The 18,344-nt window shown below is 42.2% G+C and overlaps 1 protein-coding gene across 2 annotated transcripts in view; it reads right to left on the minus strand.

Annotated features, from left to right (window-relative positions):
• The window catches only part of Plch1 (phospholipase C eta 1), a 195,880-nt gene extending 184,096 nt beyond the window's left edge, over positions 1 to 11,784 (minus strand). The window contains exons 1-2 of one of the 2 annotated variants that reach the window (XM_076932469.1): positions 10,674 to 11,782; positions 5,072 to 5,580 (exon numbers count right to left, since the gene is read on the minus strand). The gene's annotated coding sequence lies outside the window, so the exon portion shown is untranslated. Of the gene's footprint in view, positions 1 to 5,071; positions 5,581 to 10,673 lie in introns of both variants that reach the window. The other variant, XM_076932471.1, reaches the window with a different exon arrangement.
• Positions 11,785 to 18,344: the final 6,560 nt, after the last annotated feature.

An 18,344-nucleotide genomic window follows, 5' to 3' on the forward strand; every position in this document is an offset into this window, starting at 1 on the left:
TACTGCTAAAGAGACGCCCTGAGTGAGACAACTCTTATAAACGAAAGCATTTCATTGGGAGCCTGCTTAGGGTTTTCGTTATCATCATGGTATGGGAACGCAGCAGCAGGCATGGTGCTGGAGGAGTTGAGATCTACATCCTGATCCTCATGTAGAGAAACTCTGGTCCTGGCTTGAGCTTCTAAAACTTAAAAGCTCAACCCCAGTGACCACACTTCCTCCAACCAGGCCAGGCATCTTAATCCTTTTTATCCTTTCAAATAGTGTCACTTCCTGGTAACTAAGTAAGCATTCAAATAGATGAGCTATGGAGTCATTCTTATTCAGACCACCACGACTACCAAACTTGTCTTTCTAGAAGGAAGTTTTAGGAGCTCAAAGAAAAGGAGTTTTAGGAGCTTTAGGAGCTCAAAGAAAAGAAGACTATGCAGTAAGATAAAAGCAATGAATGCACTGGGCAGAGGACTTAGCTTCAATCCCAGCACCACAAGCAAATTAACTAGTAAAAACAAAGCTGGGTATGATAATGCCTGTTTATAATCCCAGCACTCCAGAGGATAAGCCAAGACTGTGAGTTTGAAAACAGCCTCAGCTATATCATAAGACCCCCTCCAAAAAAACTAAAGTACAATAAGCAAATAAATACTAAAACTAACTAATAACAGTATAGTTAAATGCAGAATATTTTAATGACATTCAGATGTATATAACCTATTGATATTCTTAGTATAAAGAGTTATAGATAAAGTGAAAGAATGATGGTTCAATGGTTAAGAGCATGTATCACTCTTCCAAAGAACTTGAATTCAGTTCACTGCACCAGAATTGGGCAGCTCACAACTCTATGTCCAGGGAGATCCAACAACTGTGGCTGCTCTGGTCAGTGGCACTCACATGCACAAAACCCACAACACACACACACATATGCACATAACCCACAACATACACACACACATATGCACATAACCCACAATACACACACACATATGCACATAACCCACAACATACACACACACACATATGCACATAACCCACAATACACACACACATATGCACATAACCCACAACATACACACACATGCACATAGCCCACAATATACACACACATATGCACATAGCCCACAACATACACACACATACACATGCACATAACCCACAATACACACACACATACACACATGCACATAACCCACAACATACACATAGACAATTTTAATATAAAATTAACTTTGCCAGGCATTGTGCCATATGCACAATCTCAGCACTAAGGAGGCAGAAGTATGTAGATCTGTGTGAGTTCCAGGACAGCCTGGTATCATAGTAAGTTTCAGGATTCTGTAGAGAGACTCATATATACAACTATTAAAAATATTACCAACAATAATTTGTTAAAAATATATAAAATAAAAAAACCATAATATTAAAAAGATATAGTCTGATCCAGAAATACAGAAACTGAGGGTTAGTGTAATAAATATGTTGGATTTGTTTATTTTGGGCTGTTGTTGTTTGGGTTTTGGCTTTGCCTTTGCTTAGGTGTTTTGAGATAGAGCCTCAAGTAGCCAAAGCTGGCCTCAAACTAGCCCAGCATAACCTTGAACTCCTGATCCTGCTGTCCTCACCTCTCAGATGCTGGGATTACAGTCATGCTGGACCACATGAGTTTTTAATTAGATCGAAGTTAAGTGACTGTCTCCTTAGAACAGCTTATTATAACTATAAGGTGTTTTAGAGAAGGGTCATTGTAAATGCAAAAGAAAAGTGTTTAGGAAAATGCAGAAAACATTAAAAAAAAAAATCAAAGCATACTAAGAAAATCATTTCCCCTCAAAGGATATCTGATGTAGCATGAGAGGTAGAAAGGAATGGAGGATCCAGAAAACAACCAGAAACAAATAACGAAAAGACATCGTAGCAGTCCTTCATCATCAGTAATTACTGTAATGTCAAGGACTTTTCCAGTCACTGCTCCAAGGGCAGGGAACATGACAGAAGAGAAGAGAATGAACAGGAGGGCGGATAATGGCTGAGTGCCAGGAAACAGTCTTCTGGGCATGACAGTCACTGTCCTCGGGGACTCACTGCAGCCACCATTATCTACACACACTGGCCATCATCCCTTCATCCATGAGCTTATGAGGCTCAGCCTCACTGTGGGGCAACGAACAGTTAATGGATTCAAGGGAGGTGGAGGTCATTTTCTTCAGTGGTGGAGCCACTGATAAGTTGCTCCCTAGATAAGTGTTCCAGTAGATAACTCCCAACCCATGCTCCAACAGGCTGACATAGGTAAACTCACTGGTTCCAAAAACAAGACCCATCAAAGTTTTAGGGGTCTTGGAAAGAAAGGTTTCAGTTGGAGAGAAAGAGTGATAGACAGCAAATGAAAAATGAGAAGGACCAAAATTCAGGTTCTAAGGGAATAGCTCGAGGATAAAGGCAATTGCTGCCAAACCTGATGACAGGAGTTCAAACTCAATGCCTCACATAGAGGGGGAGAAAACTGACTCTCCAAGGTGTCCTCTGCCCTACGCACTCCTCCTTACTTACACCACAAACACTAAGAAAATGTTCCAAAATAAGGAATAGCTTTTTCAAAAAGAAGGCTGTATCTAAACTAATGTGGGATGACAAACAAAATATATGAAAAAGTGTGACATGCAAAAATAGGGCTGGGCATATAGCTCAATGGCAGAGTGCTTGCCTTTCATGGGTGGGGTAATGCTAAAAAGGAAGAAAGAAAGAAAGAAAGAAAGAAAGAAAGAAAGAAAGAAAGAAAGAAAGAAAGAAAGAAAGAAAGAAAGAGAGAGGGATGGAAGGAGGGAGGGAGGGAGGGAGGAAGGGAGGGAGGGAGGGAGGGAGGGAGGGAGGGAGGGAGGGAGAGAGAGAGAGAGGAGAGGAAAGGGAAACGTGTGTGTGTGTGTGTGTGTGTGTGTGTGTGTGTGTGTGTGTGTCTGTTATGCTACCGTTTGAATATTTTTTTTCCTTGAAACAGAATCTCCCAGGGTAGCCCAGAGTGGCCTTAAAGTCACAGTCCTCTGGCTTCACCTCTCAAGTGCCAGGAGCACAAGCATGCCAGCACAGCCAGCCTATCTGCACACAAAAGGATAGAAAGTACTTTATGCCAGGCTGGGGAGATAGTGCAGTGGGTACAAACATTTGTTGTTTTTGCAGAGGACCCAATTTCAATCCCCAGCACCCACATGCTGGTTCAAAGTGACTGAGGGAAATCAATGCACTCTATTGACCTCCAAGGGCACCAGGAACAAGCACATATATTGTGTATATATGTACACAAAAGTAAAACATTAGTGCACATCAAATAAAACAACCAAATCTAAAGATAAGTGAATTAATTATATCTTTGGAAAAAAAACACAAAATAAACAAATGATGCTTTTGCTGTAAAGGAACCAGCTAAAGGGTTAAGAGACAGAGTTATGAGACAGAAATGTCTACTAAAAACACTTTGATTTTTTTTTTTTAGAGCTGAATATGGTGGTAAAGACTGAAATCGCAACACTCAGGAAGTTGAAGCATGAGGCTCATGAGATCATGAGATCAGCTATACTGGGAAAACACTGTCGTGTGTGTGTTTGTTTGTGTGTGTGTGTGTGTGTGTGTGTGTGTGTGTGTGTGTTTTAAAATCTGTTTCCATGAGAGTATGGAATCTACTCAAAATCAAAAGACTGTTCTTTCCCAGAGAATGAAAATTAACATAGCAACAAGAAGAATTCAGTGAGAAAAAATGCTGAACCAAATCTGACGTGAGAAGGTTCGAGACTGTGCTCAGATGGGTTTCTGCCCTTGACTCAGACTTGGACACTGAACAGTAGATGTCACATTTCTCTCTTCTGACAAACCAGAGGGAGGCAGGCGCACAGTTCCTGCTTACTTTCTTCTAACACTGTATCTTAATGATTCACTCGGTAAACAGCAAGTGCTTCCAATTCACAAGCAATTTTAATCAAGGAAAGTTTCGGTTCAGAATAAAACTACAATTTTTTTTTATTTTGGAAAGATTTCTGTGACACACATTCAGACACAGCTCAGGAAAATACAGGAACAATCAAGAGCTTCCTATGATGGGAAAAGACATGGTGGGTAAGATACAAAGGAAGAAAAAGAGGAGGAAGAGGAAGGAGAAAGAGAAGAAGATAGTGAAGGTGAAGAAGAGGAGACTTTCTAACCTTTCTGCCCAAACACTGGATGCCAGTAACCCACTGAGTTTGACTGTAGCCAATAGGCAGGCTTTGTGAGAAAGGGAATAATAATAATAATAATAATAATAATAATAATAATAATAATAATAATAATAATAATAAAACAACCTTGGCTTTATCAAGAGCTTAGAGTACACAGTTTTGAAAATCACTAAATATGGCCAGTATGATGATATGTGCCTGCAATCTAAATCCACCCAACACTGGGGCAGAAGGATTGCCACAAATTTGAGACCAGCCTGGGCTACCACATAGTGAGTCAGCCAGGTCTACATAAAAGTCATCTCAAAAACAAACAAAATTGCCGAATATTAATTTTGATGAGATTTTTTTAAAAAAATAAGAATGTTTTCACTTTTTTAAAAATTTCTTCCCCAGCCTCTTACATCTACTAAGGACTAGGAGGTTCTTTATCATTGAAAAACAAAGGGTTTTTGTTTTTAGGTCACAAGCTTTAAAAATTCAAAAGTCACAAAAAGGTTTACAATGAATAGCTTTCTCCTGCCCTCGGTCACTCGGCAAGCCATTCTACAGTCTCTTGTGTTTCTGTGCAGACATATTTTATATGCATATAAGAAAAGACATTTTTCCCTTTACCCACCCTTTTCACCTTCTAATATTATATGGGACCATCAACTTTAAATTGAAATACAAATCAAAAGACTATTTCAATAATACTAGTACCTTATATGGACACATTACCTTTGTTTACAAGCAAATCTCTTTTGAAAACGTATTTTCTTTTCAGTACCTCCCGTCCCACTGACAGTTAGGACAGAACTGTTGGCAAATGAAAGCAGATGGTCCAAAGAACTGACTTGTACACAATAACCAGCAAATGAACTCACTTCACGTCTGTTCCAGGATTCTGGCCCCTGACAACCCCTTCCACGTTTCCACCAAGGGTGATTTCACAGAGGTTTTATTAGCGCTCCCTGGAGATCCGTTCTGAGGTCCTGAGGCCTCTTTACTACATCCAAGAGGCGGGAAGAGGGAAGTGGGAAGCTGAATTTGAATGTTTGATTCTTGTAGGTTAGCAACCGGAAAGAAAGACTGGTGAAAAGAAACCACGAGGTCTGTCGTTAGTTAATCAGTAACTCATGGACACCAGCAGTAAGCTAGACCTTCCAGACTTCCAGGGTAATTTGACAAGTGGGCCCCAGCTCCTGACTAGCGGGACAGGTTAGTTAACTTCCTTTCAGAAGACGCAGCCACAGAGAAAGGAGAAAATAATTCAAGGTAAGCACGGAGGTGTACAATTGTAATCCCAGTTTTCAGGAGGTAGGAGGACCAGGAGTCCAAGGCCGTCTTCAGCTAAACCTTGAGTTCAAGCTCAGCCTGTGGAGCACTTGATACCCTGTCAAAAAAGAAGAGGGGGAGGTGAAGGTCTGGGAACTAACTAGAACCAGACAGTGAGGAGGAAGACAGAGGGGAGGACTGTATGCTGAGCTATCAAAGACACTAGACTACTACGGACTCAGGTTCGAGCCCCGGTTCAGATGCAACCCAGCCCCAGTGGGCTATGTGGGCATGGGCATCCCTGAGCCTCCGTTTTTCCAGGGATAAAGACGCTTTAAAAGGTAATGACCCTGCAGTCAGCTTCATGCAATCGGATCACACTTTTCCAGCACTCCCGCAGAGGCTTTACGACTGTTCAGAACCCCAAGCTCGTGGCTTGGCTTCAGGCCTTTTCGAGCATCGATCCAAGTTTATTATGATCCCAAATTTGAAAAGCATTTTAGTAAAACCTCACCTACTCCATCCCTGCAGCAGGTTTCACAATGCATTTCGAGAAAAAGAGGTAGATGAAGGTAATCTAAGATAAAACCAAGATTTCTGCCTCGACATCAGAAAGGAGACTTTAAGCTGGTGCATGGGTCCTCTCAGATCTAACACAAGAAGACAACAGACCAGAATTGATAAGTGGGCTGCTTTGATGTGTGAGGGGCTCTGAAGGAAACAACCTAAACATTACCCGGTTCTAAACAAATAGCCAACACAGTTTATAAACAAAGCCTTGCATGTGTTTCTGGAACCAGATCCAAATGTATAACCTCCTAACCTCCAGAACGAAGCTTCTCTACTCCGGGCAGCAGAAATACTTCTACATGTCTGTACTTGGCATAAAGTGTGGGATTTGAAAATAAAATCAGCTGTGTTTTTGCATGAATGTGTTCTTGCAGTCCCGAGTTCTGTCTTGCATGAGAGAATGCAACATGGAGATGGACAAACCTGGTCTCAAATTCCAAATCTCTTCCCAACTTATGTACATGATAGGCAAGAAAGTGACCTCGCTGTCCCTAAGTCTCATCAGCATCAGGGAATAACTGAAACCCGCTTGGATCATTATGGGTTGTAAAGAGACACAGTACAAACCTAGTTCATTTCTTTCACAATTCTTTATTTACGAGACAAGAGCCTACTAGAAAATTCCCAGGACTCTTTTTTATCTATATAAATAAAACATGTCTTTTTTATGATTACACATATACGTGTGTGTGTGTGTGTGTGTGTGTGTGTGTGTGTGTGTGTGTTTGGAACAAAATCTACATACATGGTCAGTTCAACTCACTGTCATATGAGAAGCATATTAAATGGCTACTGTTTCACCATTTTGCTTCTGCAATTAAACTGACTTCATACAAGTCTATAAACAGTAAGGATTGTATGTATGCTGTCTCTAAATGTCTGAAATGGCTACATTAAAAATCAATAGCTCAGTACTTTCATCCCTAGTCTGCCATTTGTTAGCTTTAAGAGTTAAGATCACTTAGTAGCTTTATTCATTGACTTCCTAATATATGCAACACATATGGTAGAGTCATCTTTCTCTGCTCTGTACGGCCTGCAAGGTTCAGGCACTTACTGTATCCAAAACGCAGAGCTGGAAAGAACATTTTTAACTTTGGCATAAACATTTTTTTTGTTGCCCCTCTTTATCCATCCTCTTCTACTTTGAAGCACAGAAGACAGAAACTTTGATGATAATGGCAAAAAGCTGTATAAACTTCTTCATGGGCTTCCTTAAGTGCCCTTCCAATTTGGCACACCCTATCACAGCAATACTGGGTTTCTCCCTAAACAAAAATGGTCACGGGTGTCAAAGACAAGCAAGTAAGTGCCTGCTGAACTGTGTCTAAATGATTTTCCTTGTGACCACAGTTAGCCTGGAATAAGCCCCTGCTAGGGAGAAGAGAGAACACACTTCGCAGGCAGGGAAGGCATTGTTCAAAGTAATGAGTTCTGCACCACTTGGTCCACAATTCGCAGCTGAGTCTGATTTTCCTAGACAAAGAGCCATAACCAGATGGGGGGGGGGGTGCTCCTCAGCTCATCTCTGACCTTATCATCTGTATTGAATCCGTGAAGTGGTGAAGAAAAAAAGGCCAGCATCCGCTCCACCCTTCTGTTCTAGAAATGCCAAGAAGAAATGTTTATAAACCATGGTCAAGATTTTGATAGAGTTTTACAGTGGGCATAGGGATTTCACTAGCCTGGACTCACTAAACATTACCTTACTTTAAAAGTTGAAATGTCCCAATGTGTTCCCTTCATCCATTCATAATTTTGTAGGCATGCTTTTTTTTTCTCCTTGGAGAAGTAACAGTCACAATCTTTCAAGCATGAAGCCCAACTCTGTTCTTGGAAGGAAGCTGGCAGCAGGTTCACTGTGTCAAGACACATGAAGCCAGAACAAAGGAGCGCAAAAGTACTCACCTAGCTTCCCCTGGGAAACCTGAGCTGAGAAGGCTTCCTGGTTTCTCCCACACTAAGTACTACACTTGCCAAGATCACAAGTTTGAGGGCTGTGTTAAGTACACACATGCACACGATAAACTTAACTAAATTGACCAAAAAAGGCAATCATTTTTTAATAAGAAGTTAACCATTTACTTGAGTGTAGACATCTAATCAGGACCAAATTAATTAACTATTCTCTTAAGACTACCAAAGGTTTCAGTTTAGGTGCAGCATTAGTAGCATATGCTTGTATATCCTAAGTGAGAAGCTAAGTCTGATCTCCAGCACTAGGGGACAAAAGAAAAAACACCAAAGGTAGTATTGCCACCCTGAAACCCAGAAGCTGCATTAGAATTATTTCAGAATCCAGGACTCTTAATTCATTGAGGCCAAGAAACTGAATTTATTCATCTTGCTTTACATATAAATTATCAATAAATATTTGTTGACTAAATGAATTAAATACAAAATATCTTATTAAGAATTTTCACAAAAGCTAGGACATATAGCCTGATATAAACTGCCCAAGTGGGGCCTTGGGTTCAGTCCCTAGCAATACACACACACACAAACACACACACACACACAAACACACACACACACACAAACACACACACAGTGCTTTATGTTAAGGAATCCTAACACAAAACACCTTTATCACATCTGTTTTTATAACTCTATCTCTTATAATTATGTAAAAGACTAATTTTCAAAATAAATTTACTTGAAGTCAATGAGGTGGAAACTATGTCAAACGGAAGCAAGGATAATGCATTTTATTACTAGCCACTATAAATCTAACTCTGCCTCCCATCCTTCCCTCCCTTTGTCTCCTTCCCAGCCTTCCTCCAGGCACTCCCAATCTCATTATCCCATGATATGCTAAAACTGCAGTTTACCTCCCGGAACCAGCAGAAACACACATCACTGAGATTAGTGAATTGGAGCCAGTTAAAAGCTACCAAATAGGGTCACAAAGGACTTGAACCCGAAAATAAAGTTTTTCTAATTTTCAAAAAGAAAAGAGGTTTTTTTTTTGTTTGTTTTGTTGTTGTTTTTTAATATTAGAGCTACACAAGTTGCACGGTGTTGACACTAATGAGAAAAAGGATGGGGGAGAAAACTTTACTTGGGTGTTATTTACAGACTATGTGAAAAATAGTATGTTGGTGTCGTTGACTGCCACTTGCTGTTGGCACTAGAGAAAATCATCTTAAAGCCGGTACAACTAAACACTGGCTATGCATAGTGTTCAAAACCAGGACGCAGAATTCTTAAGCTACTTTACTCAAGTTATTTAAGTCCTACTTGGCTCCAAGAAAAGCAATTCCATTTTAAACTTTTTATTAACAGTTATCTGAATTCTAATCAGTTTATTTATATAGCAAGTAGCTCTCAATCGCTCTGTGAAATAGGGATGCAGTCTAAGAAAACATGGTAACAGGAAGTTTTAGCACCCACTATAGAACCACTAGAAATCTCTGAAAATTTATACTCTTGCCAAATGCCCCCCCCATATGTAAACAAATGAAACTTAAAAGATCGGAAGAGGTTTTTCAAGACACAATTTTAAGTCGTCAACAGACAGCTTAAGAAGCATTAGTCTGCAACAATGCGTCTTAAAACATTCATTTTCTAAACAAGACTATAACACCAGCAGTAAGCAACCTGCATCTTGAAAAGCAATGTCTCTGCTGACAAAGAAAGCCTTTGTTTCCCTTCACAGGCATTTTATACACTAGTTCCTTTGGAGAGCATCAGGTTCTGTACAGTATAAACGAGCTGTATGCAGAAAACACAGGCGCTACAGGGTCGTCTGCACACTGTTCGAAACCCAAGCTGAATACATTTTAAAAAAACGCACCAGGAAATAAAGTCTTATTCATCTCTTCCTTTTCACAGGATAAAAGGAAGAAACCTGAATGCTCCAATGAGCAGTTTCTCAGCATTATTTTTCTTCCATGACCAAAATGATGACTCTGGAGAGGAAAAAGTTATATATCTTCTATTTCATACAGTTGGTTATCACTTCAATGCTAAACTCTTAAAAACAAAAATGTCGTAAATTGATTGCAAGCTACAAGCAAACAAACAAAAAGTCTAGAGAAAGACTTGGGCTCCACAGTGAAGCAAAAAGCAAAACAGCTCTGCTCTTCAAGTGGCGTCTCCGACCCGGTCCTGTTGCCATGGTATCCCGCGCAGGCGCAGAGAACGCCTCCACAGCCCGGGCGTCGCTCCGGTAACCCATGATTTGTCCAGGAAAGGGCACTTGGAATAAATCCTTCCCGCGCCTAATGCCCAGAGTTTTTTGAACCGTGAGACTCGCACGGCAACTGAGGACGCGCTTCTAGGACCACAGAACTGCTCTCCTGGAGGTCAGAGGATCCGGGAGCTCTCGTGGGATCACCCCGCCGCGATTCCGGACCCTCCCGGCGGCTGGACCTTTACCACCGACCAGGGCAGTGAAGGCGAGAGGTTAGGTCTTGCTCAGGCACAAAAGCCCACGCGCTCCATCAGGAGCTCACGAGCTTCTGTGGTCCAGTTCCTCGGCCGGGGCACCCTGGCACACAGCACAGCCCCCGGTGCACGGAGCTGGGACTGCACAGAAAGAATTCGGCCACCTGCTCGCGCCACGCTGGAGCAGCAGTCTCCTCTTCCTGCACCCGTCCCTCTCCCTGTCCCCCACCCCCACCCCTCGAAAGCACTGACCTGCTCAGCTCTGAGTATCCCGCGGATGAAGGATCCTCGGAGTTTTTGTCACCGGCGCAACCTCCCAAATGCTGGAGTGATCTGCTAGTGTCCCGGTGTGAGTCCAACCCCAATTCCCCCCAAAACAGGTCCTCCCAGATAGGCACCCTACACTCCAGCCAGCAGAACCCACAGAGAAGCTCCGAGTAAAGACCTGCGCTGCCGCCACAACCTGCTTTCTCATTCAAATCCTCACGCTCACATTGGAGCCCCCTCCCTCTTAACCCTCAGCTCAGGGCAAATCCGGAACTGGAGCGTGCGCGAGTGGACTGGAGCGCCTGCAGTCACGATGAACCGGAGCCAAGAATTGGACATGGACCCGTCGTCCTACATCCTTCTGAAGATGCTACTGCTAGGCACAGGCCAGAACCCCTGGGAATACAGATCTTCTGTCCTCTCTCGCAGCAAATTTCAAAGAATCCCAAGATCAGGGACGCCCATGGTTGGCTTTCCGTTTAGGTAGCTGGCTGGTTAAAGAAGTTGCCGGAACAAAGTTAGAGAGTTCAGGGGAAGTGAACTCTGCAATGTTCTTACAAGAGTTTGAACCGCTTCTAAAATAAAACACCGAACCACTAATCCTTTCTTTCCTTTCCCCTTCACCCTTTCCAATAAATGTAGCATCTGTTGTTTTCAACAATCCATTTTGAGTAAACTACAAATCAAATTGAGGAACAGGGAGTGCGGGTTATAGGATGCTTTGTTGTCCCTCGTTGTCTTCCAAATACCTCTCGTTGGCATTAATTAACAAGACGGTTAATTGTCAGTTCACCCGCTAGCGGGCTTGGAGAAGCTAAAGTGCGGTTAAAGAGCACACCGGCGGCAGCAGGACGTTTGCACCCCCGCGTGTTCAAAAGTTGACTAAAGATGAGATCTGAGCGCCCTAACGTGGAAAAGGAGTAGCATGCTGCTGAGTGATCCGGCTTTGAGATTCCAGGACTTGCTTTTATCAGTCTTCATTCAACCTGTCCTATTGTTAGTTCAAAGCCGGACTAGGAAGAATGAGGACAAGACTCTCCCGGCACCTTTCAAAGTAAAACTTTCCTCCCGTAAGAAAGTCAAGGGCTCTGGCATGGCAACATGGAGTTGGCAGAGGTTGTCTGGGCCTGGTGACAACATAAACAAAAGTCTTTTTTTTTTTTTCCCTGAGTGAATTTGTTCAGGAAGTAATAAAGGAGAGCCTGAGATTGAAGGGGTCGCTCATCCTCTTTGACTGACGGTTAGGGGGTGGGAGGAGCGCTGCTCAGTGACCTCTCAGCACAAGATATAGTATTTCACCTTTTCATCCGTCTTAGCCGATACCATAGAAACAACCCATTTGTATTATTCAGTTCAACAGAGGCAATTACAATGTGACAGCAAAGCATCATGGGCAAAAAGAAACTTTATCCTGAAAGCTATCCTGGACTCTCAGAAAAAAAAGAAAAAAGCCACCAGAATAGCTACAGCCTACAAGAAAGAATTCAAATTAGAAAAGGGAATGCAAGGTCTTTTGGTTTTATAAGGAAAAATATTTAATTGCCTAATTTTAATTTCTTCCTTTGCCCCCCCCCTTTCTTTCTTTAGCCAGATTACAAAGACCTCATTTACAAGAAATTAAGTAGGGTTGAGGTTGTAAATGTGAAGTATGCTTTGAGGTCCTGAAATCGCCACCACCAAATAGTAAATAAAGGAGAAAGGGAAAAAGAATAAAAATAGACAAGCATTGTCTACCTCCAAATTGCTTTTCTTTGTGTAGAAAAAAGCCTGTTTAGAGTTTCGCTTGGTGGTAATCACCATGGTGAATAGAAAAGAGAGAGGGGTGGCAAAATAATTAAGCTTCCCATCAGTCATGGTTACTCATCCTCTAGCCTCCTGTGTTTGTCTTTCTAGAACTGAAAGATCACAGACGCACGGGTTAAAATAAACTCTGACACAAACTTCTTGACAAGAGTCTTTGTACGCTATGCATTCTTGTTTGTGATGCTGTTCATTTCTGTAACACTGAAGTTTAAAATTTTGAAACTGTGCAACATCCCAAATACATGAAAACAAGAACGGGAACATGTAATACCTTCCTCCTTTTGTTTAGAAATATTTTTATTGTCTTATTTGTACTGGAGTTTTGCCTGTTGCTGTGTTAACAGTTCTTTTCCAGGAGGGGGTTGAAATGTTCCATCCTTAGGAAACTCCTAAAGCAAGAAGGTAAACAACTTGGGAAGTCCCTGAAACTAAGCAGACTCATTAGGCCTCTACCTGCCTGAGTAATAAAAGTTGAGAGTCCCTGTCTGAGGAAATGAAGCTCAGATGCAAGGAAAACTCTCAGAGAAGAAAGGCTACAGAGACTCTGAGACGGAAACAGTTGTCTGGAAGAAGCAGAAACAGGTCACACTGCCTGCAAGAGATTTAAACCAACTGAGGCACCTGGAAAGGACACTCCTCAGCCTGCTGAGCTGCCTGCAGGTTGTGCAGTGGGCTCCAAGTTCCCAGCTCTGTGAGCTGTCACCCATGCTGGGGGGGGTGGGGGGGGGCTTTGGTGATGCAGCTGGATGTGACTCATTTCTGTTTCTGCAAATATTCCCCAACTCTTATTCCAATAAGTAACCCAAATAAGACTTACCAATTTGGACTTTGGTGTTGTCTGTACTTTGGGTTGTCGTGGTCTCCCCATTTGGGATGAATAGATGTATACATTGTATCTTTCCAGAAAAAGTATTGTCACACAACACCTGCATGTAGGTTTTTGGACCAATTGCATCTCTGATGCTCTCTAAGGCCAGAAGAGGGTGTTGGATCCTCTGGAAGTGGAATTACAAAAGTTTGTGGGTTCTGGGGATCAAATGGAGGACCCCTAGAAAAGCAACCAGTACTCTTAATTACTCTAGCCCCTATTTCTGATTTTTAAAATAAACACTCAGGCCAAAGTCTTACCACCCTCTCTTTAAGTATTAACTCCAAAGTTAATGAGTTTATACACAAGCATGCATGTTCTGAAATGTGTATGTGTCTGAGTGAGCTCAAGTGGGTGCACATGCACATGCAGGTTTGTGTGTGTGTGTGTGTGTGTGTGTGTGTGTTTGCTTTGTTTAGACAGGGTTTCCTGTACCCAAGCTGGCCTCAAACTCATTATGTAGCAGTGGCTGTCCTTGAAGCTCTGATCACCCCTCTTCCATCTTCCAAAGCCTGGGATCACAAATGTCTTTTAATATAACTTTCCTCAAGTGTTTTTTTAAAAGCACTATTAACCAAAGAAAACGAAGTTGCTAGGCACGGTGTCCCATGCCTATGATCCTAGCACTTGAGAAACATGAGACCTGGCATGAACTCAAGGCTAGCCTGGTATGCATAGTAAAATCCAAGATAGTGGGGGTTACAGAGTGGCAGAGAGAGAGAGAGAGAGAGAGAGAGAGAGAGATCGATCATTAGTTAAAACAAGAAAACATCATTGCTTTGGTAATGTGAAAGTAGGGGTAAATTATTTTTCCGGGCTGTGACAAAGGGAGAGAATAATGACAAACTGATTAAACAGTGAGTCGTGAACAGCCTCTTTGACGGCGGCATAGCCTCTCCCATAGTACCAGAGTCAACAGAATAAAACAAAACAAATAGTACTTCCAAGAACCCCCCCCCCCCAAAAAAGGAACTAAGGAGAATGGGATCTGCATTTACCCCGTGTCCTGTGTGGTGAAGTACCTTTCTTTCCTGGATGGTCACCTCATGTCATGCAAGAGAGAATCTTTTATAGTAAGTCTTTCCCACTTTCCCAAGACAAACGAATTCCTGGTGATAACTTAATCCAGTTCTGCAGAGAATCTGGGGTTGAATCCCCTGCTTCCCCAGACTAAAGGACCTCACCCCTACAACAGTCACAGAAAGCCATGTCCAGGGTCCTTAAAGTCTTCAAAGCGGTAAAGGGACAATGGAAACATCCATTTTTCTTAAATGTCTTAGACTGACAGGAGGCGTCTTTCCTCGCTCCTCCTCTTCATCATCTAAGCTTTGGGTTCTAAGGGATGCCTCTCATTAATTATGCTGGCACGGCTCTGCCAGGCCTCCCTTTTAAATAGCTGCCAGATTTCTACATATCACCATTGTCTTGACACTAAATGTACACTGACACTGTCAGGATCACAGAAAATCCTGCAAGCAGTGTCTGATACACTGAAGTTGATTAATGTGCAAAGGATTTTAAAAGAAAACTACACTATTAATAAATGTGTTTCGAAGGTGATTTTCCCAGCAGAGCAAAACCCAGTATTTTTGATGTGGGGAGGGGGTGTAGAAAAGAGCCCTATTTAAAGTATTCCAATTTCACCAGCAATAATACATTATATCTGAGAGATAAATAACACCTCTATTTTAATCAGTGTGCCAGGAAATCAGAGGACCTGACTTAGGAGGCTTTACGGGCAGGGAGGAGTCAGTTTCTTTTCAACACATATTTCTCAAGAGCCTGCCAGGCCAAGACCGGTCCTAGGTCATCAGCCTTAGCTGAAATCTAGATAGCACATGGGAAGTGATGGGCAGAAACTGTCCTTGTGGCCTGACTTTCTGTATTATTCAAAAATTTTAAGAACAAGTAATAAAATCTTGCATCAAATCACCAAGCAGGGGGGACGTTTCCCCATATTTGGCCAACTGGCATGCTGAACTCAAGATGGGGAGACAGGGACATGAGCAAGAAAGCTGACCCGTGCAAGAGTTGGGTCTTACGATTTTCACTATTTATGGGAGGAGTTTTGACACATTCACAAAAGTAAAATAGTATAATGAAGCCTGTGTATTATTTACTCAGTATAAGCTGTTAGATTTTGACAATTTTATGCGTCCATGATGGTTTGAATATGCTTGGCCCAGGGAGTGACACTAGGAGGTTGTTAGAGTAGGTGAGGCCTTTGTTGGAGGAAGTGTGTCACTGTAGGGGTGGGCAATGAGACCCGCTCCTAACTATATGGGAGCCAATCTTCTTCTAGTGGCCTTCAGATGAAGAGGTAGAACCCTCAGATACTGATGCCTGCCTGTATGCTGCCATACTCCTGCCTTGATGATAATGGACTGAACCTCTGAACCGGTAAGCCAGCTCCAATTAAATGTCCTTATAAGAATTGCATTGGGCTGGAGAGATGACTCAGCTGTTAAGACCACTGACTGTTTTTCCAGAGGTCCTGAGTTCAATTCCCAGCAACCACCTGATGGCTCACAACCATCTGTAATGAGATCTGACGTCCTCTTCTGGTGTGTCTGAAGACAGCTACAATGTACTCATATAAATAATATAAATCTTAAAAAATAAAAAGAGTTGTCTTGGTCATGGTATCTGTTCACAGCAGTAAATCCTCACTAAGACACAGGAGTTGGGGTGGAGGGTCTGAAATAAGTAAATGTATGCATTTACATGTTTTTACAGAACTGTGATCTTCATTATGGACAGAAATGCATGTCTTTAGAGTAACTAAATAAGACCAGTCTATCTGAATCCCTTTAACAAAGTCCCAGTGTATTAGTCAGGGTTCTCTAGAGTCTGTCTGTCTGCCTGCCTGCCTGCCTGCCTGCCTGCCTGCCTGTCTATGGAATTGGGAATTTATTAGAATGACTTACAGGCTGTAGTCCAGCTAACTCAATAATAGCTGCCTATCTAACAGAAGGCCCAAGAATTCAGTAGTTGTTCAGCCTATGAGGCTGAATGTCTCGGCTGGTCTTCAGTATATACTGGAAGTCTGAAGAACTAGCTTTACATGCCAGAAAAGAAATGGACTTACTGTGAAGGTGAGAGCAAGCAGACAAAGAGAAAAAGCTTTGTTCTTCCACATCTTTATACAAGCTTCCAGTAGAAGGCTGGCCCAGATTAGAGGTAGGTTTTCCCAGATCAAAGGAGCTGAATTAAAGGTATGTTTTCCTACCTCACAGATACAGAGTAGAAATACGTTTTTCTGGGAACCATCCCATATACAGTCACCAAACCCAGACAGTATCTCGGATGTCAAGAAGTGCTTTGCTGACAGAAGCCTGTTTTTGCTGTCTCCTGAGAGGCTTTGCCAGAGCCTGATAAATACAGAGGCAGATGCTCACAGCCAACCATTGAACTGAACACGGGGGGGGGGGGGTCCCCAATGGAGGAGTTAGAGTAAGGACTGAAGGAGCTGAAGGGATTTGCAACCCCATAGGATGAACAACAATATCAACCAACCAGACACCCCAGAGTTTGAAGGGACTAAATCACCAACCAAAGAGTACACATGGAGCAACCCATGGCTCCAGCAGCGTATGTAGCAGAGGATGGCCTTCTTGGGCATCAATGGGAGGAGAGGCCCTTGGTCCTATGAAGGCTTGATGCTCCAATATAGGGGAATGCCAGGGTGGGGAGGCAGGAGTGGGTGGGTGGGTGGGGGAGCACCCTCATAGAAGCAGGGAGAGGGGGATGGAATAGTGAGTTTTTCAGAGGGGAAACCAGGAAAGGGGATAAAATTTGATATGTAAATAATAAAATTCAATAAAAGAAAAGAAAAAAGAAATATATTTTCCCACTTCAAGCTAAGCAAAATATCTCTCACAGGTTTACCCTTCATTTGGGAATTTAAGTTAATTCCAGATGTAGTTGACAACCAAGAATAGTCATTACTGCTAGATACAAGATAAGTTCTCAAAGATAGTAAAACTCCACTTACTGTTATCATATACAGAAATGCATTTGCTACATGAGGGAAAGTGTGTTTTCAAGGCTCAACTCTTCCCATTCTTTCCTGCACTTGTAACATCTTTAAATAATTTGGTCTTTAAATGGGGTGTTCATAGTCCTTCTATAACAAAACAATAAAATTGTTTTCCCTTTTTATATGACAATGTCCAAGTTATTATATTATCCATATTAAAATATGTATTTCACATTTTAAATAGGAAGAGATGACAGGAGCTCCATTGTACTCTCTTGCTCTTGTGACTTGTGAAAACGCCTTTGATGAACAAGGAAAAACACAAGTTTTCCACACCAACATGGCAGTTGTCCGATGTGGGTGGCAGGAACCAGATTTGTGTCTGCTAAAAGAAGAGGAAGTGTTATTAATTAACTCATGAGTCACCAGCACACCACACGTGCATGTGGAGGTCAGAGAACAATTTTCCACAGTGGTTCTCACAGTGGTTCTACAGATGGAACTCAGAGGATTAGAGAGTCACCCTGTGCAGCCCTGGACGGATGGCCTGAACTCTCTCTGTAGATTTGATTGGCCTCTAGCTTCATTTTGGTGAAACAGTGTGACCTGTGACTCTGTGACTGCTGGATAAACACAGAATAGTAGGTCTTTCGGAAAGCAAGTTCATCAACTGACCTCCAACTTTTCTTAAATGTAGCTATACTTTTCACAAGATTCAAGGTAAAAATATATGCTAAAAAATGAACTCCCTCTGCCCACTCTTCTTTTCCTCCTCCTCCTGGAGGGACTGGAGTATTTTACAGGAAACAAAAGTGTCTGAGAAGAGAACCCTTTCCTCCAGGGACCTCAGAAAGGCCCTCTGGGCTTTTTGTTCTTAGAACGCCCTCCCACGGAGCCAGTCTCTGTTAGCTAGAGCTTAGGGCTAGACAAGATGTCTAAAGGAGGTACATTATTTGGAACAGCAAATAATCTTGAAAGTTTGAGACTACATACTTCTGTTATGGAA

This window comes from Arvicanthis niloticus, chromosome 4 (assembly GCF_011762505.2).
Source record: "Arvicanthis niloticus isolate mArvNil1 chromosome 4, mArvNil1.pat.X, whole genome shotgun sequence".
Lineage (NCBI taxonomy): Eukaryota > Metazoa > Chordata > Mammalia > Rodentia > Muridae > Arvicanthis > Arvicanthis niloticus.